Source organism: Thunnus maccoyii, chromosome 23 (assembly GCF_910596095.1).
Source record: "Thunnus maccoyii chromosome 23, fThuMac1.1, whole genome shotgun sequence".
Taxonomy (NCBI): domain Eukaryota; kingdom Metazoa; phylum Chordata; class Actinopteri; order Scombriformes; family Scombridae; genus Thunnus; species Thunnus maccoyii.
The window spans coordinates 18,781,880-18,805,974 of record NC_056555.1 but is presented as its reverse complement, the minus strand read 5'-3'; the positions used below and the strand labels follow the sequence as shown (position 1 = coordinate 18,805,974).

Sequence of the window (24,095 nt, the reverse complement as noted above, 5' to 3'; positions counted from 1 at the left end):
CTTTAAATACTCCATCATGTTCACCAGCTAATCGCCAACTTTGTCTATCAGCCGTTTGGTGTTGGGCAGGTAGTGAACAGTGAGTTTATCAGAGCTTTTTCTCTGAAAACAGCTGCCTTCTGCATCTGGAAATGAAGTTGATGGTAGCAGGAAGTGTAAACTAAAACAGTAAAGTTGCAAGTGGGCAGTAAAACCAAAACAATGAGCTAAAAGACACTAAAACACCTCGTAGAGCTGGCTGATAGTTCTTTGTTTGTCACTATGAATGACACCTTTCATTTCATTTAATCCACTGTTAATATAATATATTGATTAGTGCAGCCCTCTGTCAATTGATATTCACACTCCAGCTGCTTCTTGGAGGGTATAAAATAATCTAAAACCTATAAAATCTATAAATATGCTTTGGAAAATCAACTAATCTCACTTATTTAGCTGTTTATTACTTTCGTTTAAACATAAACCCAGAGGAGGACAACTGATGACTCCAATTGTTTTCAGGAGAAAGCCCAATCTGCATGCTCAGTATAGCCTTTATCTCCTCTGCTTCTCTTCTAACTCCAGCCACCAGACGCTGCTGCTTACAGAGGTCACACATCCTGCTCATCCCAGCAGTGATAATTACGACATTCTTATGGGAAGATGAGTGGCCCTTTTGACCTGAGAGTCCCCTTGACTCGCACGTATGAGGATGGGGGAGAGCGAGCGTGAGAGGAATTCATCGAGACTGATGACCGGAGCCCTTCGGACTGAGAGTACACATCTAACACATAAACAAAACCATCAAGGAGCATCATGGACCCCTGTCTGGGACGGGATCAAGGAGTCAGCGCCGCCTGTTAAAGCACCCCAGGCCGAGTCTGTGTAGGGGACTCAGAAGGGGGATTAGTGGGGATTTAGAGAGCAGTAATTACCCTTGCTTGTGGAGGGTCTGTTAATTAAATTACCTTAGCAACCCCCGTTACTGCCCAGCCACACAGAGCCTCCAAGGTCAGCGAGAGTGAAATTTCATGATATGCAAAATTTGTTTTGCGTTGTCATCGGAAAACATTGCCCTTTGTACGTTCTACTTATCAGAGGCTCTTTTTTAGCATATAAATTGAAAATGTGACTAGGGATCACATGCATTATGCATCAAATTCAATGTAAATACCATATTTTTTTCTAGGTATTTTCACGGTCTCATTAAATAAGTCACACTGCATCCTCAGAAAACATAATGCTGGTGTACTTTTGTGCGATACTTGTCCACACAATAGAATATAGCACGCCTGTGTGTGTGTGCTTGGGAGGGAGAGAAGGTATACATTATGTTATAGCTTTGTTTGCATGGATATATCATAGCACCTTGTTGTAGTCACATTAATCTCCAAGTGATTTGATAATACCTATATGTTCGAAAAAAAACATGGAATTAAGCTATTGTGAAGAGAGACATCCTATGGCTTTGCTTACCGATGGTTGCGCCATACGGTGTATTGGTGGTTAAGTGAGAAATAAGCTGATGTTAAAGACCAGCGGATTTGGAGTGAGAGCAAAGAGAGAGAGAGGGAGAGAGAGAGAGAGATGCGTGGGAGTAGCAGCAGCTCCCACACAGACAGGAAAGTCACGATCCACCACTGAACAGCACTGGCTCCTCTGCTCAAACTGACATATAAACACGCCAACAACAACTCCAAGGCAGAAATGCAATCTCACATTCACGGCATGTATGGAATGCAACTTGGCACAATCAATGTTAAATGAATACCAATGAGGCCTACGATTTAAAGCTGCAACGATTGGTCGATTCATCAAGTAGTCCATCGACAGAAAATTAATCGCCAACTCTTGTGATAATCGATTTGAGTAGTTTTTTTAAGAAAAAATGCTAAAATTCTCTGGTTCCAGCTTCTGAAATGTGAATACTTTCTGGTTTATTTAGTGCTCTGTGGTAGTAAACTGAATATTTTTAGGGCTGTGGACTGTTCATCAGGACAACAACAAAACATTTTAGGTTGAATCTTGGGGTTTGGAAAACAGCGATAAACATTTTTCACCATGTTCTGACATTTTAAAGACCAAACAGCTGATTGATATTCAGTATTCAGCTGTTTCTTTATGACTTCTATAGATCCATAAGCTGCAGCAGAATGATAACGTCCTGCACCCACGTCCGCATACACTGACATACAAACGTGGACGCACGAGCACATACACACTTTAAATACATACAAGCAAACCAGATCGCACTCAAACACAGACACCCACATTCTTCACCAGGGATGGTGGCTTAACTAAAATGGATTAGCATGTAATTAATTGCCTGCCATTCCACTACAATTACAGGAAATTAATTAATTCCTCTTCCTTTAAATTGTGATCAAACAGACTACAGTAGTTTCCTTTGGCTCATTCAAGCTTTAAGATGAAAAGAAATCTCACTCCTTATCCAAACACCCACAGTCTAACTGGTCAGCCTCATGACAGCGTCTAACAAAATAATGATCATACTCCACCGCTGAGTGAAGGCGATAGATCCGAGTGTCTGAAGTCATTCAGTTACTCAGGCGAAAAGCTCTCCTGTGAAATAGGTTGTTTGCAGTGGGTAGTGTTGATTGGTTTATTATCTGACTAGGGATGTTAACCACTGAGAATATTTTTGACCAGTTACACATGTCGGCCTATGAGTTAATTTGCATACTAGGGTTGGGTACTGAACTCGTTATTCACGTTTGATCAATCTGTGCCAAATTTCGGTGGCTTCCTTGCAGGACTAAAGTGAGGGCAGCCCCGAAATAAGTTTTAAAAACACAGATTTACTGACTGAAGCGTCTCAAACAGAAGCTCTGACACTGACAAGAGCACCAACCTGTAGATACAAAGAGTCGTGACAGATCCATTTTACCAACCTGCACAGCAGCTAGCAGCTAGTTAGCGTGGCTAGAATCGTTAGCATAGCCGTGCCTTGCTGTGTGTAGCCCATAGGTGTAGCTGCGGTGCCTCCGGTTTAACAGCACCTCGTTGAGCAGGTGACAGGTGTGTTTATGGTGTTTGTGTGCTCTGAAAGACTTCACGGTGCAGATATAAAGCCACACAGTTGATAGACTGTTAGCCTTGCATGCTAATCCTACAGTCTATCTGTAATAACAACGTAGGTGTTACTTTGTTATTAGGCCATCACCCAGTTGGTGTGCTGAATGATTGAGACGGATATGCTGCTGGTTGAGGGTTAAGGATTGAAAGAGCTAGTTCAGTGCCTCTTATACCATCAAGAGCTACTGTGACTAAAGGCATTAAAAAACACTTTGAGGTGAAGAAGGATTAGCTAAAAGTCAGGCTAACCAGGGCAGACAAGTTAGCTCTGACCACTGACTCCCACAAAAGAAAGCTGCATCACAACTTTTTGAAAGCAAAATTAACTGAAACTGATCTATAACTGACATATCTGAAGCATTTAACTAAGCAGGCACAAAAAAATATTAGCTCATTTACTACCAGCTTGTAACAAATAAGCTTTGCTCCCACAATGCCAATTCATTAGTTTAACAGTGTTCTCAGAACAACAAATGAAGAGAAGAAACTTCTACAATAGGTGTTCAAAGTGATCAGTGTAATACTCCTTATATGTATGTACATGTAAATAACAATATGATTCCTTGTTTATATTTCATTCTTGATTTCATTCCTAAGTCTAGAATATTGGGAATCTGGTCCAGTCAGGGTTAAAGCCTTCTACTCAAAAATGTGTTTTTCTTCTTGTTCCTACAGTCGGATGTTTGAGCGTCACTGCTTCATTTCACAGTTTGACACAAGAAGGCAGTTTTCACATTCATCTGCTGAAAGTGGAAAGTTTCATTGAAAATCTGATTTTAAGTGGTGGGCCTACACACAGGATTTGTGACATACTAACTAGTTTGGAGCCAATCGTGGTCCATCATACAACTTACACGAGTGTGGTGAAGAAACTCGAAGCCTCCAGTGCACAAATACTGAGAATGAACTTATCAGTGAAGCAGGAGACATCTCTTTCATATTTATAGAATAAAAAAAGATGTAATTTATGGTGGTAATTAAATCAGACACACATCATTGTTCCAAGCAGAGTACTTTTATGCGTTTTAATACATGTCTGGAGGGGATCTTTATATTTTTATAAACAAGCACCTAAACTCTTCCATCATTCAAAGAGTGTCATGCTATCAATCCCTTTGTGGCATAAAGAGCTTCTTTTATTTACGAGGAAAACTCTTTAGTTACAGAAATGCATAAATGTGAGCAGAGAATAGGGCTGCAACCAACAATTATTTTCATTATAAATTAATCAGCCATTTATTTCCTTGATTAATAAATAATCTCTAGTCTATGAAATGCCATCCAGCTAACAGTACAGAACACAAAGAAAAACAGCAAATCATTTTTGAGAAGGTAAAACCAGCTATGTTTTTGGCATTGTGAAAATAATTCACAAAATGAATCGATTCTCAAAACTGTTGCCAGTTAATTTCCTCTCAATCAATGAATTGACTAATTGTTTCAGCTCTGGATTGGAGGGTTGGACTTCAATTCCAAGAGAGCACCATAGTTTTTGGAGCTCAGACAAAAAAGGTGTTTGGGTGGATATGTACCGTGTCTGCGTGCTGATGAAAGCAGTCTGGTCAGATCTGGTCCCTTACTGTGCATAACAGATAGTACAGAACATGGCAGCACAATTGCTCATTAGGCAGAATTGACTCTGTCTGTCAAGCACCTGTGTTTTGGGGGGGAAAGGCGGCCAGCCATATGTTTCTTGGGACTGCAGAGGATGATTGATGCCCCTATTGTACATCAGGTGTTAAAATCCCAGACACCCAAGGGTTTGCATGTCTGTTTTTTTCCCTTTCTACTTCCTATGGTTACGGGTGGAAAGAACCGGAGGTGGGTTGGCAGCTCTCCAGAAGACATTCGATCGACAGACATGTATCACATAACAGTGCCATTGCCTTCCACTGCAGCCTACCGGAACATGTAGAAGGCATGAACAGCTGGTGCCAGATACCCTCTATAGCACCTGACGGGTGTGATGCTATCTACTTGGCAGAATTAGGCCGCCTCACAGAGCAATAATTACAACAAGAGATCTTAATCTCAACCGTGAGACTGAAAGCAAAGGCAAAGTGTGAGGTGAAATCTCTCTGATAAACATGTCCAAGTCACATAGCCTCTCTGAAGTCATCACGCCCCCCTTAACAACGCTCGCATCCTTTATTCGTCACCCCCAGAAGTCACCTTGACAGTGCCCTTCACGGCCCTCCGTCACTACACCGCCTGCATGTGACTGAACAGATCGGACAGAATCGTTTATTCGATTCGCTGAAAGGTGTTTCAGAACATGCTTTAGGGATTTGAATCTAAAGACCAGCTTGCTTGAAACATAGGACTAGTATTATATGGGGACCTCAAATATAAATTTCCATTCAGTCTCTGCTTCTCGCATCTGCTGGATCTCATCTCTTGCTCTGGATGTGAATCAGTGCATGAAATTAAGGAGAAAAATAAGAGATAATTACACACACAAAAACAAAATCCAGCTAAAATTACACTTGATTGGTGCAAAAATTTTTATCAACACAAATCTGTCTGAATCATAATATAGTCGATAATTTGCGCTGGGATCAGTTAACCAATTACACACATTCAGACACATTTGATTAAAATGACAGATGGTTTCAACAAATATGAGAAAGCAGAGAAAATTAGTCCAGTGCAAAGAGAGTTCGAGCTTAGAGTAAAAAAAAAAAAACTTGGGTAGAGGGTGGGGGGTAACATCTTCATTTAGCCAGTGTCACGGAGTAAGTTGGACTCTAATGAACTCTTTATCCTGTTTGTAAGCTTCCAACTCGCATTTATTCTCTGGATAAATGACAAAGCTGAAGGCAGAGTAAGTTACAGAGAGGCAGGAACCCTGGGACTCTCAGTTTAACCTTGTCTGCCCTAATGGACGCTGGTGAATTGCATTGTTTTAGCAAAGAAAATTGGGGCCCTGCTCAGGACTACATAAGGAAGAAGTCGAGCTACACTCCTCCCAGTTCATCTGAGCTCCACGCTTCTCCTCACTTTTTCTCCCTCTCTTACTTCCTCCGTCTCTCTGCGGACAGCACTCTGCCACTTTGGATATGTCATGGGCAATAAGGATGAAAAATTGAACTGCTCTTTGGGTCCCCAGTCAGCGTGCCGGCTCCGTCCTCCACCTTCACATGCCTGGAGGAGGCCGAGCTCCACGCTCACAAAACAAAATGGGATTTAACAAGGCTAGAATCACTCACAATGCCTCCGTAAATAGCCGGTGAACCCTACCTGAACCGGCATTGGCGGTTTAAATATGGACTTTAACATAGAAGTGTGGAGTGAGAGGTTGGAGTTTTGACAGCGCAGGGAGGATTGTAAAGGTTTGTATCCACAATAAAATACAAACGGAACAACCAGGTTACATCAAAACACATACGCCGAAGTCAGCATGAATCATGTATCTGCTTCACCACAGTAGGGAATGTGTGCTCTGATAACTAATCTCTTTCAATGCACCATTTTAATCAGAGTCCTCTCTTTATTTTTCTTTTTTGAGTTCCTTCTTTTTCACTCAGACTCTTGAGAAAGATGTGTGATTTCTGTTATTTTCAGACTGTAGACATACCCAGTGTTTTATGTGAAAAGTATTTTCCGATGCATGTGATTTCGTCTCCATTTTCCATATTGTGTTATATATTTTCCCATTATAGTTGTCACAAAACTTTCAGTCATATCATACCCGCCCTGGTATTTTTGGATTAGGGCTGCAAAGATTTATCTGCCAATTAGTTTCTCAATGAATCGTTACTATGATGTCTATACAGTGTTTGAAAATGGTGAAATATGCCTGAGTAAACACATCCAAATATCTTGTTTTATTTAACCAACAGTCCAAAAACTGAAGATGTTCAATTTCCTATCACAGAAGACCAGAAAACTGGCAAATATTCACATTTGAGAAGCCACAACCAGTGGTTGTTTTGGTATTTATGTTTGTATTAATGATATAAACATTTCAAAGTAGTTGCCAATTAATTTTCTGTCATTAGACCAATCAATTAATGGACTAATCATTTCAGCTCTCTCTCTCATTGTGAAAATGAATTTGTGTTCATATGGCAGTAGGAACAAGTAGATTGCTACAAGCTTGTTTTTAAAAATTCAAAAACACTACCTCTACTGTTCATAGTGGTCTAAATATCTGTTTATTGGGCCTCTAAACTTGCAATAATTGTGTACTGTATGACTTTAGGAACATGTGCTGAACCAATTAAATTTCGACTGGCCATAAAAACAGGGTATGAACAGGACCACTGGATCCAACTAAACACTGCATGTGACTTCACCACATTTCCATATTAACATTGACGTGGGCATGTGTTGATGTGAAACAACAAAGTCCCTAGTCTTCTTTAGTGCTCGGTAATCAGCATGATAAACAGTTGCCATCAGATTCCCAGACGACATATGATTCATCTTGTTTTTCTTTTTCTGCTAATAACACAGCTTGTATGATGGCAGGTGGATGTAGTGTACAGTCAGCTAGTGATTCTATTCTCCTCTGAGGTAAGGTAAAATCAATAAGACATTATTCCACCCATATGTATTGGACCCTTATGTAATCCATTGTCACAGTGTGAAGACACGTGGATGGCGGAGAACAATCTGCATAACTGGCAGCTTGCTGGTTTACCATACAGTGCATCTAAATAGTGGGTACATCCATAAATTGGTTCTCTGAGCAGCAGAGTGTCCTCAAGGGTCAAAGCAGACTTGCTAATTTCTAGTCATTTATTCACAGCGTCAGCCTCTTTTGTGAGTTTTCAGTACACTTCGGGTTTGGGCTGAAAATGTTCCAGCCAAATAAGCTTTAATCAAACCAGCAAAATATGCAATTAAGCAGGCTTCAGCAACTCCGCACAAAGCAAATAACTTATTTGGAACAGATTACATCGCATTTTCATTCACGATGGTGCGTCATCTTCCATCATCGTGCTTATCATATGAAAAATATATGTTTTAATATTACGCTGCACCCAGAAAGCGCTCCTTTTTCATAACTTTCTATTTAGGAGATGCAACCAGATAGATTCTAGGTGGTAAGGCTGTTTGTAGCAAAAGTATTGAAAGCTCAAAGGGAAAAAAAAATGATAACACACTTTATGAGCCATTAAATTTATGTTCAGATGAATTCCCAGTGCAGTATCAAAACAATGAAATAGGTTTAAATGAATTTTACATTATCACCATGGGGAATATAGCACATCAAGCAATGGGAGAATACATCAAAGGAAAACAGGAAATAAATATGAATGTAGCATAACAGAACTTAACTAAAGTTTCAACACAAAAAAGGTACGGATTGAAGCAAAATACGAAACAAGGACATATTTTTTGTATTTGTTTAACATTACTGTGGTTGAAACTGAATAGAACCTATGACATTTCAGCAAAAAAGCAGATAGATTCTCAGTGTTTTGTAAAAAGAAAGACAGACCAACCTTTAACTCAACGATGCCTGCTGCAGTGTCTCTTTAAATGCTTCCTCCACTCTCACCAGCAGTCGCTCAGATCTAGGGGAGATGAAAATGGAAAAATATGAGCATGTTTGCACAAATGAATGAAAAACAGCAGTCTATCTTATGCTGATTCTCACAGTCAGCTCCAGTCGTCCCTGAGATACTTTCAGGGGCTCTTCCTTTTAAAATGATGCTAAAAGGAATTAACTGCAGGTACACAAGACAAAGAGCACATGCCTGCTTTGCATCAGAAATCCCAGAATAATAATAATAGCTCACAATGGGCTCAAACAGCTGTATCCAGGAACTAGGCACAGATAAATAAACCTACGTCTTTTGCCCCTGTTGATTGTTCCATGAGCTCAGTAATCTGTGCATGTCAGTGGTAGGGTGGCAGATATCCATTATCGATGGACTGTTTTCACAGACAATTGGCCGTATTCAGTGAACGGCCAGTGGAGAGCAGCCATGTGTTGGAGGACCAGTACAGACAGCAGCTGGGGATCTCCTCTCAACAGATGCTGCCTGCTGTGGAGGTGCGGGAAGCTTTCCAGTGCAGCCCTGGTGGGGGAATGTGGTGGTCTGGGTGCTGTCTACCCTCACTGCTGCTGCTGCTGTACATTACTCTAATGAGGATATCAATGCAATGTTAAGTCTCTCAGATGGGTTTAAGCTCTGGTAATTAAATAATTAGTTGATTAATGGAATTGTTGATTGATTTGGTTAATTTTTATAGAACTGACAATTGAATGTCTTTGGATTTGGGACTGTTAGCCAGACAAAGTAGGTGATTTAAAGAAATCTGTTCAAACTGTGGAAATTTGTCATAGAATTTTGACTTTTTTCTGACATTTTGTACAAAAAATGGTTAGTTGAAAATCCAGAAAATTAGCTGCAGCTCTTATTTATTTTAGGAGAGCTGTAGTGATTTGGAGGCTTACAAGTAGTTTTTGCCATAATGGAAATCAAACCTAAACCTAGAGGTACTAAATTCAGTATAACATATTGTTCTGTAACAGTAGCGACACATGAGTCGGATTGTCGTCTAGCGGTTTTAGGTAGATACAGTGATGTTTAATAAGAACTATTACAAAAATAAACATGATTATCATTTTAAGTCGCTGTAAGACAAGAATCGGTTTCATCTTTAGACTTTATTTAGGTATCCTTTTGGACCACTTGAAACCAGACTTTTCAAATAACCTACAGTAATCAAAGGGATTTGTTTGTTCTTGTTTTGGTAGCTGGCTAAACAGCCAGAAATCCAATTTAGCACTTTAACCAACGACATTCATCCTCTAGGGAGCATGAAAGGATTCAGTCAATTTTATAGAAATCTGACAAGTTTCTTGCGTGGAAATTTACATTTTGGCCTGATAGTGATGTTAAAAGAAAGGTCAGGAGGTCACTGAAATCATTATAAATCATCCATCTAGGAATTATGAATATGCACTGAAAATTTTATGGAAATTTGGCCATTGATTTTCTAGATACCAAGACCAAAGTGTTTGTTGATGTAAATAATGATGTAAAACTTGATAAAAGATCAGGAAGTTAGCAAATCATCATGAATCATCTCCTTGGGGTCATGAATATCACTCCCTCCATAAGACAATTCATGATAATCTGGCCAGTAGTTGTTGAGAGATCCCACTTCTGAGCCAAAGTTCGATGGACAGACAGACTAATCGACCAATCCACCAACCAACATCCTTGTTCTAAGGTCCCACAACTAGTGGAGAACAAATATCCAACATTGCTGTGCTGCAGTTGTGTGTGAATGTGGTCTGACTACTGATGATTTGCCATTCATTATCCCCCTCATACTGTGAAAAGTGTATTTACCGACCAAGTGATGCACAGATTAGAAGCCATTACCTCTACTTGGCAGGAGTATAAAAGGAAACAGCGCATTCATTCACATTTCAATGCACCTGTCATGCCTTATCAGAATACAAAATTATGATGGAAAGTGAAAAGGTAAATAAATACAATTTTACACAGCACCAGTCAAATTCAAACATATTCAAATTCATTATGCTGGTGTGCGATTCTTTTCTTTATTTTCCCCATAGATAGTCAGCATATTAGTTAAAAAATGATGGTATTATGAAACATATAGTAAGTTTTTTATATTATAGATTATGCTATATTTTCATGTCACTCATTAAACTCATTCTGTAGCATTTAATATAATAAAACAAACAGTTTTATTGCTAAGTGTAGCAGGGTTTTTGTATTTGTTGTTTGTAAAGAATTCAGAAACATTTTGTGCTGGGTTTTTTTGGGGTGTTTACATGTCATCCCATTTTATTTTCCCTGATAACGTCATATATTAGCTGTATATTGGGTCCATACTGGGAACTGAGGGGCTGCTCTCAACAGTTTCTCACACGTTCCAGCTGTTCTTGCATGTAAATCACATACAGAGTGCGGGGCTGTGGTGACAGCAAGTCGCACTATATTCCTGTTCACAAATCAATGATGCGTCATCATTGAAAATGCGCTGCTAAATATGCATGCATAACAAATAGCATGATCGGAACACAATGAGCATGTCATCGTGATATTAGTCGCTCGCAACAGAGTATTTGCCTTTGTGACTTTCAACAGCCATCTGCACACATTCTTTTGTGAGGCTTCATAGAACACAGTTCCCGTTTCCTGCTGTGTTTTCACATTTTCTCCTCCAATCCTTCTGCTCATCAATTTTTTTTTCACCACTTTTCAAACATACTGGGACTCTGGAATAACAATTCCTCTTCTTAATAGCTCTCTGTTTTGAAGTGTTTGTCCACCTCTCTGTTGCTCTCTTGAATGTCTCTCCCTAGATACATATGCAGGTCTCACCTCCATCATCCACATGTTAAACTTGCACATTTATGCAGCAGACTAACCTATTCCATCCATAAGTAGTTTCCATCATTTATTCACTTGTAGCACATGCTATGAATGGAATCGTAAGCAGAGGCCAACGTCAATGATGCAGTTCATGAATAATATGGACCCCTGCCCGATTTTTTGCCAATATCTGAGCCTGCAATCATGCAACCACAAGCCATTCCCGCTTCCCCAACCCCACTCTGATATCACTAGTAGAAATGACATTCATTTCTCTCACAGCATTCCAGATACGGCAAGTGTAACACACAGTACGATATCCATGCTCAACAACCTGTACAGTAGCTTATGTAATGACATGATGAGGAAGCAAGGACACCATCTTTACATCTGAGTGTAGACTGAGAACCAGTCATTGGGGGGATGGGAGACACTTGACAGGAGAGATATTACCACAGTAATCTACACTGAGAGGGTGAGCTGTAGAGCACGCTGACCTTGAAGAGTTTAACCTGCCAATCAAAAGAGTGTTTCTCCTCTCTGATAGGCAGCGAGGCAGAAAGCAAAGCCCCAGATATGTCAGCTGGGTCCAGATGTATAAATGATGTGGCGCCACAAAAAGAATATGTGCACCACTTTCCACTCTGAAACTGGGAGTTTTTTAAAAAAAACTGAAGATTGGGTTTATGTGTATCTTCATGCATGCTTTACACCAGAAACACACCAGCCAGTAGTTTGATGGTGATTGCTGTAACACTAAACCGCAAGTGGTTGTTGACAGACAGAAGCAGTGCTGTCAGCCATGTTAACATGTTCACTATGTCAACATGCTATGCTAATGTTTAGCAGGTAATGTTTACCATGTTCTTCATCTTAGTTGAACTTGTTAGCATGGTAATATTTTCTAATCATCACTAAACACAATTTGAGGCAAATGGGAATGTATGGTGGTATTTGGTCATGAACTAAACTAAACCTTGGCCTGATGATGGCGCTAACAAAAAACTAAAGGATCTCTAAAGTCATTACAATTCATCCTGTGGGAAACATGATTGTGTGCACCAAATTTCATAGCAATACATCCAATATAACAACCAAAATACATAAACTCATGATGGCGCTAGAGGAAAAGTCAGGGGATAGCCAAAGTCAGTAGACTTAATCCTCTGGGGATCATCAATGGCTGTGCAAAATTTCATGGCAATCCATCCAATAATTCAGTCTAGGCCAAGGTAGTGGACTGACCAACCCACACTATCATCCCCAGACCATGCCTTGCAAGTTAAAAACAGCAGTAACAGACTGAAAAAGTGGGGCTAATGAGAAATAATGAGCTGCATGGGTTGGCCCATGTACCAGCCATATAAGATACTGATATCATGAACCATGATTAGAACTAAGAAACATGTCTCCTTCCCCTTCAATTGGGCTAATTTAGCGTATGTAGAAAAAATTTTCTTTTACTCACCACTAGATTCCTGTAGCATTATTAGCCTACTGTCCATGACAGCAGCTATAATCACCGACTGTGCAAATGTAATCACCACTGACAAGCTCAGTGTCAGAGAGGAGCCTTCCCTTCTTTAAAAGCGCCATAAAATGAATGTGGTATCAATGGCACCAAAGAAGAAGAAATATTTTTGTAAAAAAAAATCACTGAGGCACACATCATAGTATATTTAATATTAGAAAGCCTATTTGTGAATGAATGAGGAGGGCAGTGCTCGATTCTTTGTGCTTCGACACACCATCAATGTGTGTCCTACTACAAAGATGAATGCCACTAAAGTGCTTAGCAACTGTTTCCCAGCATGCCTCACAGCAACCACGCTCCCCTGTGCAGAGCATCTACATAAGGTAAATCTCTATGTGCATGGGTCTCCACCAGGCTTTCCATCTGCTGCAAGGGAGATGCTTCCACTGGTAAAAACAGTGAACATGTTTATAGCTGAAGCTTTAATTTCACTGCCACTTTATGTTTACTTGCTTTATGTAACAGCTCCTACCCCATAACTTTACATTTCTATCTCAAATAGATAGAAATCTCACATATTCTTCCACTATGATGTCTTGAAAGAACAAGGAGATAGATCATCCTTGCATGATCTTTGAGCCCCACTGAGATTTTCATAAAAATACATGCTGTCGTTCCCTTTCTACTCATTTCTCGAGATCTTCCTCCCGTCTCTTTGCCACATGCGGTCTCTCACCCTTTGCTTTCACCCAGATGCGTTGTTCTGTTGTCCATAATAAGGTTTGGTTCTGCACTGCACCGAGTTTGCTGAAAATATTGAGTGACAGTGAAGTATAAATGTTACAAGGTGCAGAGATTGACACCCAATGGTGGAACGAATGAGAAATGAAAAAAAAAAAAACATGACACCCGGTAAAGCTGCAAGCCGAGACTCAGACTTGTGTTTTATCATTTTTAACAGTTCTATTTTTGCGAGAAAACTCACTCAATATTCTCATGCATTTCTTATCCCCCCCCCCCCCCCCCCCCCATCAACAACAACACCCCGCCTGCTGTTATTCACACCAAAGAGTTTGAATCGAGTCTTGGTTAGAGACATGCTGCACCTGGGTAAAAAATGCAGGCTCTGTAGCAGCTGTGGTAGTGGAGGTTGAGTTATTCTGTTGTGACACAATTGCAATCCTCTCCTTCTGTTTTTGATGTCTGCTCACTGGGAGAGTAATTATGAACCCTGGAGATCACTTTGAAAGGTAAACTCCCCTCATGCAGAGACAGCCATTTCAAATTACAACAGTCACAGGTTAGGTTTTATAAAAAGGTAAGTAATTGGTCTTGGGTATACTTTTGTTTAAAGCTACAGGTGAAAATGCTTTAATTTTAACACTCCACACACGCCTCCCCACAAGTGGCCTCCCACAGATTTTGCCATACAGCTTTGCGGGTCACCCTTCATGTTCAATGACATCACACAGATTTGTGTCTACACATGTTCAGCTGCAATACCACTCCGTCCAGTCTCCTTTTAAGATGAAAAACAGGGATCAAAATATCTCCAGCATGGGCCTTTATCCTCGTGGCAGTGTGCTGTCCTGCACAGACACTGCCCTCTGAGCAAATAAGATTACCTTGATGAACAGAGGCAGCCTTGTTTACTCCTTGTGCCAAGGTACTTTGGGGGTGACTCACTGTCGGTGAGGAGAGGAAACTTTGGAGATGACATGCAGCTCTCAGGTATCTGCTGTGATTAAAGAAAAACTGTTTCTGCGAAACAAGTTCTCAAATAATTACCGCTTCTCAGGTTGCTGTAGGGCAATGGCCAATTATGAGCTCTTATTAAAGGCCTCATTTGTCATCTTATCTATGATTTTCTTTATAGCTTTGCCTTAAAATGGACAAAACTTTGTACATGTAAGACATTAACTTTTTATTAACCATTTTTTATTCAATCTGTCTCTTGAGTCCCCCAACTTTAGGAAAATGCATCACTAAATTGCTGGACAACCCCTTTAAAGTGTTTAGGTTGCTTAGCTTTAACCGCTTTGGCTACAATGACCACAATTGCTTCAGAAGCAGATTATGATATTGGGAAAATACATCTATAATTTTGTCATCCTGTTTCTCCATGCTGTATTTCTGTAAATTTATCTGGTCTATTCTGTACAAACATCTATTTCATGTCTTTCCTGCAAAAGGGATCCCTCTTCTGTTGGTCTTCCAGAGGTTTCTTCCATTTTTTCACCTATTAAAGGTATCTTAGGGAGTTTTTCCTGATCTGAATCAAGGGTCTAAGGACAGAGGATACTGTATTGCTGTGCAGATTGTAAAGCCCCCTAAGGCAAATTTATGATTTGTAATATTGGGCTGAACAAATAAAATTGACTTGACCGGGAAAGCAACTGAAAAATGTTGCCAATGAACGTTTTCCAGACACATGCAATAAGAACAAAATCCAAATGGCATTACGAGTCCTCCAAAACATATTAGCCGATGCAATATGGACATAATGAGCAGCCTCTTCCTGCTGGCTTTCTCTTACATACATGCATGTATAATATCCTTCTAGAGATGGGTAATCCATTGCAGAAGACATAAAGGGCTCATGGTATCTTCTAAACAGGAAATACTGTGGCAGTTTTGTGGCTGGTTGTTAACATTTTTAAATCCTCCAGACAACAAAGTCAAACGTTTGATTCTGGTGGTGCTAGAGTAACTCAACACAATGCTACAGTCTTGTTTGTCAAACCAGTGAATATCCCCATGTGGTTGGTACACGCTGCTATACAGGCCAACGCTTGGTCAAGCAATATTTATTGTGTCACTACATCATGTACATGTAGTACTCACTCCATGTAAACACTGTTCATGGACTAAACCAGTTTAGGTCACATATGATCATGATGGATGTTGACATGTGTCTGGTCTGCCGTGCAATTGCATGAACAAGAGATAGCTGTGCGCTTGGTTGGCAGACCGCCATTTGAGAGTGGGCTCCATCTTGACCAAGGATGGGTGATTCCTATCTCATTCTATGTCATTTCCCACAATAGTTTATCCATCTACTGGAGGCGATGCTCTTATAGCTTACCTGAGGTGAGATGATTGTTATTCATACACATGCCTGAAGCATCACAAGGTGCATGGGGACCCTAAACGGTGTGTGAGTAGAGAGGGCGGATATATCATTAAAAAAGAGATTGGAAAAGGATGTGGAGATCTAGGATAAACAAGACCTCCAACACTTCACTCAAGATATCCTGTGGCTTTACAAGAATAAAGCGAGAATACAGGGGAAACTCCACATGAAACATCAGGAGATTAAAGGCATGCCTCTATAAGAAAGCCAAACCATGACCCGTAAAAAACCATTCAGCAATATTGTTATGTTTTGAATGCCGTGCAATGCACATTTGAAGGCGACAGCATGTAATTTAAAGGCAATAAAATCTCTTTGGAGCTTCACCCTTGTTTCTGTTTGCATGTTTTACAGCCTGCCAATTCTCAGAAAAAGGAAGTAACTCAAAAGCTTATTTGCAGATCCTAAAAGATGCCCTCAAAAATGTGTTTTGCACATTGTTACTTCACTTGGATGTTTTACCCACACTGTGCAGAATCATGTATATGCAGTATGTGAATGATGAGTTGGACACTAGGGGGCTGTTTTCACATTCATCTGCAGATGAGGGAAAGTTTCTCTGTGCTTGATTTAAATCTGAGTTTAAGATGTCTATGTATGAACGTGATTTTTGTGACATAACAACTAGTCTGGAGGCCAGTCATGTTCCAATAGTAAGTCGATAAACATAGATTCTGGATTTTTTAATGAGAGAGATAGAATGTGTACAATTTTCAGAAAGATAAAAAAATATAGACAGTATTTTTTTCAGCAAAATAAGTTAAACAAACTCCAATCCTCCTTAAAAGTGGGCATATCATGCTTTTTGTGATTATCTGTTATTTTTGTAGTGTTGATGTCAGATGTTTATGTTAAACATGGTCAAACTTCCAAAATTTGAGGTGAACATATGTAGAACTGCTCCCTACAAGTCAAAAGCCAGGACTTCAACCTTCTCTGAACACTTTGTTTGCAAAGTTACCTCTACTTCCTCCTCATAATGACATCATATTGTTCACATATGCCAACAAACGGCTGTCCGTTCTGTAGCCTTTGTTGCTAAGGAAGTTCCACAGGTTGTTCACGTTGTTCACTCATTCAGATCGGATTCAGGCTCGAACATGTACGGATGTATTTGAGAAGTTTCCATTTTGCGTAAAGAATGAGAAAAAAGCAGCAAAATCCGACAACTACTGTTTGTTTACGTAGCAGTGGCAGTTTCTGGAGGCTAACCAATCAGAACAGAGCAGTCCTTAAAGAGACAGGAGCTAAAACGATCTGTTTCAGATGAACTGAAGGGCTGCATAAAGAGCCAGTATAAGATAAAAAAGGAGTTTTTTTGAATTGTAAATCATGCAAATGTAATTTTTTTACTGTTTTAATGTAAAACTCTTTATATTGCAATTGCATGCAGATTTACTAACCTACTGAACATCAACATGAACACTGCATAATGTCTGAATAACCTTGTAGTGTAGTGTAGTGTAGTGTAGTGTAGTGTAGTGTGTGTGTCCCCACCCCCACTTGCCTACAATAGATGTGATTATGACTAAGTGATGTCTGAGAGATCATGAATTCTACCCTCTTCAGGTTTATCACAGCAGAAATGTAAATCATGATGTGTGAACAGGAGTGTCAGCTCTCCGAGGAGCAGTGCAAGAACTGCACTCATGTTTATGTGCTAGGAAGGGCAGGCAAACAAAACTAGGCCAGAGGGGGGTCGTCTCCATGGTGACAGCAGCGAAAGAGCCAGATGCACCTGTGCAATGCCAGCCACTAGTAGTGGGTTTTTTTGGGGGGAGTATTATGAGAAAGAAACTGGTTAAATTCATTTGTTGATTCACTCAAACTGCTGTCTATTATTCCTTCTTCCTTTCCTGACACTTGAAAGGTAGTAATCTTAGAACAACAACCTTCATCAAGGAAAAAAAAATACACTGTCATTACAGCATCTGTCATTTTCTCTGTGTTAGTATTTAAAATGTATCTGCTGGGTTTTTATCCTCACATACTGTATATTTGCTGCACCTATGTTCAAACATCTGCACAAGCTTATCACAAAAACTACTATTGTACAGTATAACCTTCTTTATAAGTGAGAAGTAATAAGCCCAATACTATTTTAGTTCAAGAACTAAAGGTCACAAATGTTTGGTCCCTTGAATATCATAAAGTTTGTGTTTCATACAGTGTAATGGAAAGTATAAGCTGAAGCCAGAAATGTGCATTCATGTATTCATCTCTGGAATATTTTTAATACAAGAAATGAGGCCACAAAATGAAGCCTAATGCATTAGCATCATAAAAAGATTGCCATCCCAGTGCCTCTAATGCACCTCTTCAGCTTGGGCTTTCCAGCAGATGATCAAAGCTGGTCTGAGCCTGTAAAAAGCTTGACTCTAGGGGCAAAGGGGTCCATTGACTCCAGCTCCTTTCCCTTGCCTTTGAGGGTCCAACTGGGCTTTCATTTGCTCCTACTGCCTCGCTGCTATTACCAAGAGCAGATGCCCTGAAAGGCGCCTGCTGCTTTTTCATCTTTCAGTGCGAGGGGACAAGGTGTGCTTGAAAACTGCCAAAAAGAATAAATACTGTAATTTCTCTCATTTTTGCTGTGGATTTTTTAAAAGATATGATTAGTTAGGTGAGGCAAAAATGTTTGGAGATCTGCGGGGAGGGCCAGCCTAAAAGGGGAAGCCTGATGTGTCAAGTTGACCCCTGCTGTGACAATTACTGCAGTGGGACGCTTGGAGGCTTTAGTGCTTTTATGCTCTGGAGGTAAAAGCACTGTGGAATTTGTTTAGACTCTGCATAAAACGCTCACATCACGTGTACGCATCATTCTGAAGCTGTCTGTTCAATAATTGCGGCGCATGTGTCATTTTGTGTAATAAATATAGACAACATGTCTCCACTTCCTACCACTATGCAAAAGAGAAGCCAAAATATCTCCTTTCCGGGAGCTGCCATCTTGCTTGTGTGACGTCATTTGGAGCCAGAGTCTGCGCAGTAGAGTCAGGCGGCGGGATGACAGCATGCAGGACACGCCCCCTTCAGCCATCCCGCTGTCCAAAGCTTTGTTTATATGTTTATATGCACGAGGTTTAATTTATTTGACATGTATTTGATTTGTTAGTTTGGCTCATGTCCCATCCGCTAACATGGAGGGGGCGGGACTTACGACCTAAACTGCAGCCACTAAGGGGCAATCGAGATGTTTTGGCTTCACTTTTGAGGAGCTGTCATGACGTCCATGTTTATCTACAGTCAATATTTTGTTCGTGCACATTTTTCCAAGAAATGGCATCTTTCAGGCTTTGATCATGTTCACAGGACTGCTGAACAGAGTGAAACGTGTTCCTGACCCTCCACTGTCTTCATAGTTCAACCTTAATGTCCTGCTTCAATTTCATTTGCATTTTGTGGTCCTCATCTTCAGTATATTTCTATATAGTTTCTATACAGGTAAATTCTTCAGAATGTTCAAGGATTAATAAAAGTTCTTCTGATTTCCCCCCGAAGTCCCAAAAAAAAAAAGAGATATGATCATATTTTAGTTTTACTTTGGCAACACTCCTCAGCCTCTCTGCCTAACAAAGCAGCTTGTGAGTACAGCATTTATTCTTGGAGGTGTGAAAAACCTGACGTCGTTTTCAGAAATAACAGCACAGTCTTAGGAGGCGTTTTGGTTACCTAGCAACTCGACTGCAAACCTACATTGACGCAGTGCAACTGGTGAAGTTACACATTAACTAAATAGAATTGTAACATAGTTCGAGCAGACAGTGCACTGATGAGAGAGCAATACAAGAAAAAAAAACTTAATCTGCCTCGTCTTCTGTGGAAACTGTTGCATCGGGGTTCAGCTTGTTGCCATCCTTCAAACACGGGAGGCAGGAATTAAAAAGCCCTCTCTGAAGTGGGTGAGCGCTGATGAAGCCACACAGGCAGAAGGTTCACCGGTGTTTGAACACAACAAACAGACACCCAGAATTATACTCCCATGTTCAATTTACAGCCGACTGTGCGCCAGCGCAGCATTAAACAAGCATCTGGGTGTTTTGGCTCCGGCTGGTGTCAGCTAGACGAGAGAAATCCCTTATCCTTTGTGAGGCTGAGCACAGATATCCAACCACGTCTGAGGCCACCTCATTCCATGTGATATGAAAAAAATAAGTCTCCCAATTCCTTCGCTGGTCACAACTTCATTTATTTATGATGCTGTTATAGTTTCCCATCATTGAGTGTTTGTTGTGGAACTTTACAGAAACATATTAAACACAGAGTAAATGTGAATCTTATGATAATCAATTCTGTTCTTATGCTGTAAAGGTCATAATATTAAACTTAAATTTGTTTTGGCTCCTGACATACACTTTCACACCAGTATATTCATTTAAAAGTGAAATACAGAGAAAAATCTCAGTTTCAAGGAAACACATAAACTAGAACAGTGGTGGTCAACCTGTGGGTCAGGACCTTCCCTCTGGGTCACGAAATAAATCTGAGGGGTCGTGAGATGATTAACTAGATGGAAAAGCAGACATAAATTATTATTTTCTTTATTAAATAATATTTGCTTTTTGCTTGTGACTTATTGGATAATTTGGTAACACTTCATTTCACAGGTTTAATTCCTGGTAATTTCCAGAGAGAACTGTGTAATTTGGTACTAATTATAGGTAAAACAGAGATAAATTTAAGAGAGTTAACTGTATTATAAGTTTGCCTCCCACACAACTCTGAACTCTGTAATTTCTGCGTACAGTCCAAAAAAGGTTGGACAGCATACTGTCACAAGTCCCACATTTCTCCTCTGTTCATGTAGTGGTTATTTCAGTTAGTTGAGTTTAAATGTAATTACAGATTTCCAGAGAAACACCTCTGAAAGACCTGCTCTATTTAAACTCAACTAAACATTTATGAATCATTCATTTATTATCATAAACTTGATTCTTCATATACGAACGCTGAATTGTACATTTGTTCAGCTGACCTGTCAAAACACTAGGTTGTGTGTAGCAATTAAGCTGAATTGAACACTGTCTCTATTTTACCATTTATTAAATAGTTCTTTTCAAAAAACTTCCCAGAAATGGAAATGGCCATTGGAGTGGCCAAAGCTTTATTTCAAAGGGTCACAAGCCAAAAAGTTTAGGAAGTATTACACTATAATTAGATTCTGTAGCAACATACACTGATGAGAACCATTGAACCATCCAGTGAAGTAATTACACACCTACAGTAGGAAAGGAAACGGAGCCCAAAAGGAGGATCATAGGATGCAACCACCTGAAAGGAGCTAATTATGTTTGTATTGCATGTAATGAGTACAGCATCACAAAATGGAGACATAGAAGAAAAAAAAAAAAGAAAATTACAGCCAAAATAGCAAATCCATGTCCGCGACTGACACGCTGCTGCTAGCGATGATTTTCACTCGTCTTACTAATCCATCTGAGAGTTTTCGGCCACGAGCTCTCATATGCAAAGTCACGAGCCGGACGGGCGTCATCAGTGTGATTGAGAGTCACCCCTGCGGTCTGTTTAAATATTTCCTCGCCAGATTAAGTTTGCTAAACACACAATTCAGCGCAATTATGTTAGCCTCGGCGTGTGTCATTATGACGGTGAGGAGGAAAGACGGGCGCGGACCGCGGTAACGCTGAGATGCAACTAAAGTGCTCCCCGCTCGGCCTATCAATCCATTAGCAGTCTAATTCAAAGCAGCCTGCGGGCAGGAAGTGAGAAGGTTAAATGTCTTCTTGGTTTAAAGTTCGGATGCACTTCAGTGGCACAGAGAGACTGAAAGAAAAGTAAAGAGACCTGTATTTCAAACAGAAGCAGAAGCAAAGTGATGTGTAGAAGGGATGAAAGCAAGTAGCTAAAGCGATAATTAAAACGAGAAAATACAATATCCATTTGTCTTTGGACTTCTTAGACTTTATAAGTTTCTTAATTAAATGGAGAGGATAGTAAACATACTCATGTTTAAACCAGAAATAGTGTCAAAATCTTAGTCTGTCACCTTTTCCCCATCTATTCTCATTGATGTGATCTCAACACAAATCAGCAGGTGGGACAAACACTTCCTTGTTGTTTGTTGCTCTGGGAAACAGTTGTAAGCAGGAAAAGTCTGAATGAACTCACCAAGAACACAGGACTAACATTTGAGAGCTAAAACGCGGGAGGGAAAATTGAACTTTGCAAGATAAAATGTATCTTCAGCTCTACAAATGGTGACATTTAGGCTCTCGACAGTCCATTTTGACTGAGAGACTCGGGTCTATTTATCATCCCGTTATCTGTCTTGATTTCTAAGGAAAATGTTTGTGCGTCAATGGAAGAGATCCAACCTCTCATCCAGTCCGGTATTGTACATCAGAGAAGAATTTAAAAAAAAAGGAACAGATAGACCAGATAGTGTTTAAGAGTGTCATCTGCTCTGAATGTGTCGAGTCTGTTTGTTCGCAGTAGGTACAGTAGCAAGAGAGGCCTTTGAATTTTGAATATTTACCAAGGAACAGCTTAATCCCCGAGAGGAAAAAAAAAAATACCACCCACACTCCCTGATGAGAGGAAAGAGGGATTAAACCCACAGTCTTTACCTCACACATACAGTATACACACACACACCACCTCCCACTCAAAACAGCATTAAATTTTCCCAAACTCAGATATTCTAGCCTCCCCGCGGTGTTACACAAAAACAAATGTTGCTTAGTTTTGACACTGACTCGGTTTGGAAGTGCCTTGGGCTCAGGCATCGTGATGAGTCACCAGAAGCTGATCTAAAAGCAGTTTGAGAAGCTTGCTTGCCCCAGATATTTCAAATAGTCGAGGAACAGATTAGAATGAGGCAGCTTTGATCCTGTTAATATGATGCCTCCCATCATTTCTGCCACCTTTGGTACATGAGACGATTTGCCTCTTCCTGCCAGCAATCAGTAGAGTGGGTTGGGACTGTGGATCTTTCTGTCTCTCATACTTTTTTTTTTTTTCCTCCTCACCAGCTCTCTCTGGCTCTCAATCATCAAGTAATAATGAAATACTCATGTTCAGTGCTTTTGCAAACCTACAATTCCAAACATAGAGAACGAGATGCAGCCAACAATTACTTGTCTTAATTCCGAGCCGTAGCAGGAGAGTTCACATATCCAAGACCTGATTCATTACAACCAATTTGGGGCTTGTAAAAAAATTGTAATTTTACTTACAAGTTGCTTGTTACTAGGGCCGTTGTGTTTGATTTCAGTGGCGCCAGTTATGAAAACATGGAGTAACAGCTGAATATGAGCATCAGGCCGTGTTGCTTCAATTTATTGTGCAGGAGTTTTTAAAACAAGAGGAATACTGGATTTCAGATGTTGATGTTTTCTTGCACGTTTGGGTTGTTTTCTGACTGTAGGTGGTTTGGGTTGTGTTGTTGCATCAATTTATGCTTGGATGAGACCTTATAGAGTTGTGAAGTGGTTCAATTAGTAAAAATCCCATCACTTGTTGCATGACATGAGTTGAAGCTCTTCTACAGCTTGGATTGGCATTAAATTCTCCCAGTTTAATCATCAGTAAAAAAAGATGCTTTAGAAAAGACAGTCCATTTTGGCAAGAAACAGCCAATCACCGAGCTGAAAATTCGGCAGATGGACAACAGATTTTATGATCTACATTGTAAATCAGTTTACTTTTCATTTCAGGGTCACTTTTGAGTGAATTCAGCAACAACAAAGCATTTTGAAATCATTTTATCACTCTGTTTTGCACTTCTAAGTGGTTTCTTCTCCATAGCAACGATGCAAAAATCACAAACAAAACATGATGGTTAAAATCATTGAAACTGGTGGTCATAATATAAACATATATGATCGTTACATTATCCACAAGAGTCCTGTGTTTCTCTGTTGAGTAATATTGAGAAGTGAAATTGAACTCTAGTCAGGCTAAGATCCTTCATGGAGTGTTGTTTTTATTTATATCCACATGTCTAACCAGAAACTGCCTCTAAGCAAGATCTTGGAATCGTTTGTGCTACTTACAATGCTTTACTGATTTAATTTGCATAAAGAGGACATCGCTGCCAACTTCCATCAGAAAAGCCAAATTGCACTGGATTATCTGCTGTTTT

General features: G+C 40.0%; 1 protein-coding gene across 14 annotated transcripts in view; it reads right to left on the bottom strand.

The window, feature by feature from the left end:
* syt1a (synaptotagmin Ia) overlaps positions 1-24,095 on the bottom strand; it is a 204,509-nt gene that overhangs the window by 105,205 nt on the left and 75,209 nt on the right. For 13 of the 14 annotated variants that reach the window (XM_042403757.1, XM_042403755.1, XM_042403764.1 and 10 more), the window contains one exon: positions 8,529-8,600. The gene's annotated coding sequence lies outside the window, so the exon portion shown is untranslated. Of the gene's footprint in view, positions 1-8,528; positions 8,601-15,946; positions 16,008-24,095 lie in introns of all 14 variants that reach the window. The other variant, XM_042403765.1, reaches the window with a different exon arrangement.